At 44.9% G+C, this 6810-nt stretch overlaps 1 protein-coding gene across 2 annotated transcripts in view; it reads right to left on the bottom strand.

The window, feature by feature from the left end:
- RCAN2 (regulator of calcineurin 2) overlaps positions 1-6497 on the bottom strand; it is a 247381-nt gene extending 240884 nt beyond the window's left edge. Inside the window, exon 1 of one of the 2 annotated variants that reach the window (XM_058554212.1) lies at positions 6253-6497. The gene's annotated coding sequence lies outside the window, so the exon portion shown is untranslated. The remainder of the gene's footprint in view (positions 1-6252) is intronic. The other variant, XM_058554214.1, reaches the window with a different exon arrangement.
- Positions 6498-6810: the final 313 nt, after the last annotated feature.

Here is a 6810-nt window from a genome sequence, read left to right as displayed (position 1 = left end):
AGAAAAACTAAGAAGTAGGAGAAATTTTTCTTCAGAAACATTCTACCTCCCTTTTCTATATGTCTGTTACCCTGGGGGTGAGGGGTGAGGACCCCCACTTACCGAGCACCTTCAATGAGGCAGACTCGTGTGGAGTGCCTGCTTTACGTTATCTGTTTCACTCTTCCAACACCCTTACAACACACATATTAATCACCCCATTTATTCAGAGATGAGGAAACTAAATCTCATAGATTTAAGTGACAAGTCTGAAATAAACTGATCGGTGACTGTGGAGATTCCTCCACTTTAGTGCTCATCCGGGTTTCCCCTCCCTGATCTGGGCTCCCCCAACATCAGGCACCCCCAGTAGCATCTGTCCTACCGACTAGTCCACATCCAGCTGTTGAGGGCAGGCCACCATCTGAGTGAATCCTCTTAGAAGTAGGCCTATTCTAAAAGTGACAAGGCAGCCATGATTTTAACCCAAATCAATGGCTCTAGTAGCAAAATTTAAGACAGGATGGCAGGACTTCAGAATGCCAAGACTCTTTAGAGATTATCTAGTCAATGTCTTCTCCCATTAATATACAGATTTAGAATAACAAAAGCCTGAGAGGGGATGTGACTTTGCAGAGGTCACACAAGTCAGGTTTATAGCCAGGAGGAGGGCCCAGGACTCCGGACTCGGTCCTGTTCTCTTTCACAGCATCAGCCACAAATATTCAAACACAGTAAAAAAAACATTCCAGGCTAAACAGGAATTACTTCAATGTTATTAATTCCCACTGGCGATTTGGAGTGCTGGTCAGACTGTCTGAACTTGAACCCTGGGTGCACCTCTTACTGATTGTATGGCCTAGATAAGATTCCCTCTCTTCCCCTTGGGTTTCTTCTCAATTTTATGAGAATAACAATGGCTTCTGCCTCATAAGGTTATCGTGAGGATCAAATGTGATAATCTACATAGAGCTCTAACTTCTTTGTGCTTGGCATACAGTAAGCACTGAATAAATGTTAGATATTATTATCATTAAAATTATTTTTACCATTATTACCACTCCTAGTTCAGATAATTGACAGTTAATAGTTTCACTTTGGGGCAAGAAGGTAGAAACAACTTCCTGGTATCAAATTCTCTCCCTCTTCTCCAAAGACTGCCCTCATCAGTCTCAGGAATGAAGGTAAGACGAGCAGATGTTAGCACCAGAAATGCGGAAATTACCTTTGAAAATAAAAGTGCCTACTGAGCATTTTCATTTGACGTGCTAAGTCAAAATTCCTCCTCTTTCTCAAACCTACTCTTTCTCATTTACTTTCTTTTTTCCCCAGTTTTATAGAGATCTAATTAATATATAACATTGTATTAGTTTTAGATATACAACATAATGATTTGGTATATGTATATATGATTACCACAGTAAGTTTAGTTAACATCAATCACCTCACGTAGTTACAAATTTTTTTTCTTGTGATAAGAACTTTTAAGATCTATTGTCTTAACAGCTTTCAAATCTACAATACAGTATTGTTTTTTTTGTTTAGTTTTGTTTTTTTATTTTTTTCCCCCAAAGCCCCAGTAGATAGTTGTATGTCATAGCTGCACATCCTTCTAGTTGCTGCATGTGGGACGCGGCCTCAGCATGGCTTGACAAGTGGTACGTCAGTGCGCGCCCGGGATCCGAACCCGGGCCACCAGCAGCGGAGCGTGCGCACTTAACCGCTAAGCCACGGGGCCGGCCCAACAATACAGTATTGCTAACTATAGTCACCAAGCTGTACATTACAGCCCCGGAGCTTATTTATCTTATCATTGAAAATTTGCACCTTTTGACCCCCTTCATCTATTTTGCCCACCCCCCATTCTCCCACCTCTGGCAACCACCAATCTACTCTCTGTACCTGAGTTCAGTTTTTTAGAGCCCACATATAAGTGAGATCATACAGTATTTGTCTTTCTCTGACTTATTTCACTTAACATAATGCCCTCAAGGTCTATTCATGTTGTCGCAAACGGCAGGATTCCCTTCTTTTTATGGCTGAATAGTATTCCATTGTATATATATATATGGCACATCTTCTTTATCCATTCATCCATTGACAGACATTTAGGTTGTTTCCATGTCTTCCTGCCTATTACAAATAATGCTGCAATGAACATGGGGGTGCAGATATCTTTTTGAGATAGTGATTTTGTTTCTTTCAGATAAATACCCAGAAGTGGAATTCCTGGATCATATGGTAGTTCTACTTTTAATTTTTTGAGGCACCTCCATACTGTTTTCCATAGTGGCTGCACCAATTTACATTCCCACCAACAGTGCAGAAGGGTTCCCTTTTCTCCACATCCTTGCCAACACTTGCTATCTCTTGGGGGTTTTTTGATAATAGCCATTCTAACAGGTGTGAGGTGATATCTCATTGTGGTTTTGATTTGCATTTCCCTGATGATTAGTGACATTGAGTACCTTTTCATGTACCTGTTAGGCCAGACATGTCTTCTTCGGAAAAATGTCTATTCAGTTCCTCTGCCCATTTTTTAATTGGGTTGTTTGGGTTTTTTTTTTGGTATTGAGTTGCATGAGTTCTTTATATATTTTGGATATTAACCCTTATCAGACATAAGATTTGCAAATATTTTCTCCCACTCCATGGGTTGTCTTTTCATTTTGTTAATGGTTTCCTTTGCTGTGCAGAAGCTTTTAACTGTGGTATAGTGCCATTTGTTTATTTTTGCTTTTGTTGCCTTTGCTTTGTCAATAAATCAAAAAAATAATTGCCAATGCCAAGACCAATGTCAAGGAGCTTACCCCCTATATTTTCTTCTAGGAATTTTATGGTTTCAGTTCTTACATTCAAGTCTTTACTCTATTTCGAGTTGATTTTTGTGTATGCTGTATGATAGTGGTCCAGTTTCATTCCTTTGCATACAAATGTGCAGTTTTCCCAGCACCATTTATTCAAGAGACTATCCTTTACCCATTGTATACTTTTGGCTCCCTTGCCGTAAATTAATTCACAATATATGCATGGGTTTATTTCCGGGCTCTCTATTCTGTTCCATTGATCTGTGTGTCTGCTTTTATGCCAGTACCATACTGTTTTGACTACTATAACTTTGTAATATAGTTTGAAATCAGGAAATGTGATGCTTCTGGCTTTGTTGTTCTTTTCTGAGATTGCTTTGGCTATTGGAAGTCTTTTGTGGGTCCATACAAATTTTAGGATTGTTTTTCTATTTCTGTGAAAAACACCTGTGGAATTTTGATAGAAATTACACTGAATCTGTAGACTGCTTTGGGTAGTATGGATATTTTAACAATCTTAATTCTTTCAATCCATGAACACAGAATATCTTTCCATTTATTTATGTCTTCTTCAATTTCTTTTATCAATGTCTTATGGTTTTCAGTGTACAAGTCTTTCACTTCCTAGGTTAATTTATTCCTAGTCATTTTATTCTTTTTGATGCAATTGCAAATGGGATTGTTTTCTTAATTCCTCTTTCTGATAGTTCATTATTAGTGTATAGAAATGCAACTGATTTTTGTATTTTGATTTTGTATCTTGCATCTTTACTGAATTCATTTGTTAGATCTAACAGTTTTTTGGTGGAGTCTTTAGGGTTTTCTATATATAATATCATGTCATCTGCAAATAGAGACAGTTTTACTTCTTCCCTTCTGATTTGGATGCCCTTTATTTTTTTTTCTTGCCTAATTGCTCTGGCTAGAAATTCCAGTACTATGTTGCATAAAGGTGGCACATGTGGGCATCCTTGTCTTGTTCCTGATCTTAGAGGAAAAGTTTTCAATTAAAATTCCCCATCTTTCTCAAACCTATTCTTCCTCATTTTCTTCCTAACTCAGTTAAAAGCCTGACCACCTATCTAGACATCTAATCTTCTTCCACACCACCACCCACTTGATGACCTAGTACAACTGATTCTCCCTCTGAAATAGCTCTCTGTAGCTCTCTCTTCTCTTTCCCCATTCTACCTGGTTCAGGCACAATTAATTTCATTTATTTTTTTGCCTGGACCACTCCAGTGGTATAAAATCTGAGCTCATTCCTCTTTGCAACCCCACCCGCTTACCACCTCCAAAGTCACCTTTGCAAAATACAAATTACGTCAAATCATTTCTCCCATAAAGGCTGCAGGGTTTTTCCTTCTCAATAGGGTATATTCACAACCCAGGCTCACTGAACTCCCCCCACTTAACTCTTCTGTCACCACCTCAATTCAGAACACCTAGATGTTCTTTGAACGTGACCTTTCCTTCAACGTGGAATGCCTAGCCCCTTCTATACAGAACTCCTACCACCTACTGGGATCCAGTCCAAATGTGAACTTCTCTGAAACTTCTTCCAGATTCTCTCCACCCTTGCTTCCTGGGATCCCACTGAACTTCTTCCCATTTCCCTTAAACATTCACGATGCTGATCATTACCACTTATTTTCTTGTCCTTCTTTTCTGTTAGATTGATTTTTGAAAGGCATGAGCCTCATTCTTTTAACCTCTGGCATGGGACCTACAGAGCACACAGGAGACGCTTAACAAATAACTGTTCAATAAACTGAGTGGATGGTACAGAAAGTAAAAGTGATGGAAAAATGAGATGTCAGTGACTATCAAAGTTGGTCTCAATAAAGCCCGTTTCTGCAATATATGACTAGCTGCAAACAATTATGCAAGTGTTTTTTAAAAGAGTGTGACGCCTACTTGCAAGTGACAAAGCTCTCAAGTTCCCACATAGGCCTGTTAAGATGTTCATCACTGGAGAGAGAGTCACACCCACCCAGATTTATTGGGCTCTGTAGTACCTGCACTCACAAGGCGTTCTGAAAGCTGTCAGAATCCTGTAGCTTTGTTGAGGACACTTTTCCCTCACAAAATTCTATGGACTGGGCTCCGCTAGTAGACGCTCAATAAATGCTGATTTGATTTGCAGAGGATTTGAAAACAAAGCTCACCTCACATCTTAGACTAATTCAACTCAGTGACTGATCGTACTCAAGATAATAGCTCTAAGGCTGAAGAAAATCAATGAGTAGACTGAAAAGCAGCCAAATGTTCACTCCCCTGCCTTGTTCCACAGTCAATGCTGATCTGCTTCTTGATCCTTTCCAGCTTCCGGGCTTTTCCAATTTCACTGTGCCCCTACAATGGAGGGGGCCAGTTAGCAAGTGTTGCCCTGTGCCTGTGATACATGTGTCCTGTGTTTTGAAGTTGATGTAATACGTGTGAAAGTTGAGTTGCCTTATTAAAAATGTCCTACTTTCCCTAAAGCCTCCCCTCTGTATGACAGGTTAAGTGGGATTCTGACTGAACGAGGAAGTGTGGGCTGGAATGCTCTAGCATCCTTTCATCTCCAATTGTGGGACTGTATGTTAAAGGGAACCCAGAAACTTTTGTATTTACTAAAATTACACTAAAATAACCTTTGGCAGCAGACTCATTAGACGTCCATTGAACACTTCTATCCCGATGTAGGAAATACGAAAGATTCAAAGCATGCACTCTGCTATATTTCATTTTGGAAGAAAAAGACAGCAGTGCCTTGGAGAATAAATCATTAACTAAAAGTCAAACCGAGACACCCTGGAAACCAGCGAGACTGGAAGGCAGCGGAGGGATCAGGCGGCTGAGATTTGCCTGTTCCCTCTGGTGACTTCTAGAGCGAAGCATCCCACAGGCAGGACGAACTCGGCACACTGCGCTCCCTTCTATTTCACTTTTCAAACTTGAAGTTATTTTTAGATGACCCAAGCCTGTTAATCCCAGGCAGGACAATTCCCAGCCCGCGGCGCTTCAGAGCACCTTCCCTCTGCCCAGCACTTTCCTTTAAGCACTGGGAAAGGAGTCTCTCCTTTTTCTCCTTTGCTCTCTGCGTCCAGTCCACCTCCCCTCACCCCTTCTGCAAACCTCAGTCCCGGGGACCACAGGCGTCTTTCTCACTCCTCCACTTATGCACCTGCTGCTGCCAGAGGGAAGGCGAACCCTGGGGCCACTAAGAATGGGGAAGGGGCTCCTTGAGATCCGCTCCTTCTAGAATGGGGTCAAGGGAGACCTCTGTCCCCACGGCCGCCTCGGGCCACTGGATCAGGAAACCACCTCCCGCCCGCCGCCGCCCCCTGCCCACTCCCTAACCCGGCCGCGCTTGCCCGCCCCCTGCCGCGGTTCCCCGGCACCACCAGGGCGCCGCGCGCAGCCCCGGCAGGACCAGGACCGGGTGCCGGGACGAGCGGGCCGGCGCGGTTACATAACCGACCTGCTGGGCGTCCGCGATGCGCCGGCAGAGGCAGAGGCGGCGGCTCGGGCGGTCCGCGGGGGCCGGCGACTGCGGCCGCAGCTGCCTGCTCACCTGGCCGCCCGTGCGAGCGCGCGTGGGGCGGGCGCGGTGCCCGCGGGCCTGGGTGTGGGGCCGTGCGCGGGCGCCCCGCCTCCCGCTCTCCGGCTCCGTCGGTCCGCGGGTCTCTGCCTCCTGCCCGCTCCTCCCCGCCACCTCCGCCGCCGTCACCCGGGACAAAGCGGCTCCGGGGAGGGGCCGAGCCGGCGGCTCGCAGGAGCCAGCGGAGATGGGCGCGCCCCCAGCTTCGACTCATCGGGCCAACCTCCAATCAGACCCCGGGAAACCGAAAGCCCCTGCCTGGCCTGCTCTCCTCTCCTCCCCTCTGACCCCGCGCCCTTCCCGGTCCCCCACCCACCCTACCCCCCGGGCTCCCACCCTGCCCTCAGCCCCACGCGCCCTCCTTTCCCTTCGGGGTGCCCAGGAGGGCGTGAGGAGCCTCTGGGGACCCAGCGCAGGAGCCTGTCCGCAGGAGTCCCG

The sequence above is a fragment of the Diceros bicornis genome, chromosome 14 (assembly GCF_020826845.1).
Source record: "Diceros bicornis minor isolate mBicDic1 chromosome 14, mDicBic1.mat.cur, whole genome shotgun sequence".
Taxonomy (NCBI): domain Eukaryota; kingdom Metazoa; phylum Chordata; class Mammalia; order Perissodactyla; family Rhinocerotidae; genus Diceros; species Diceros bicornis.
Note: the sequence above shows the minus strand (reverse complement) of the source record. Positions and strands in the feature narration are given on the sequence as shown.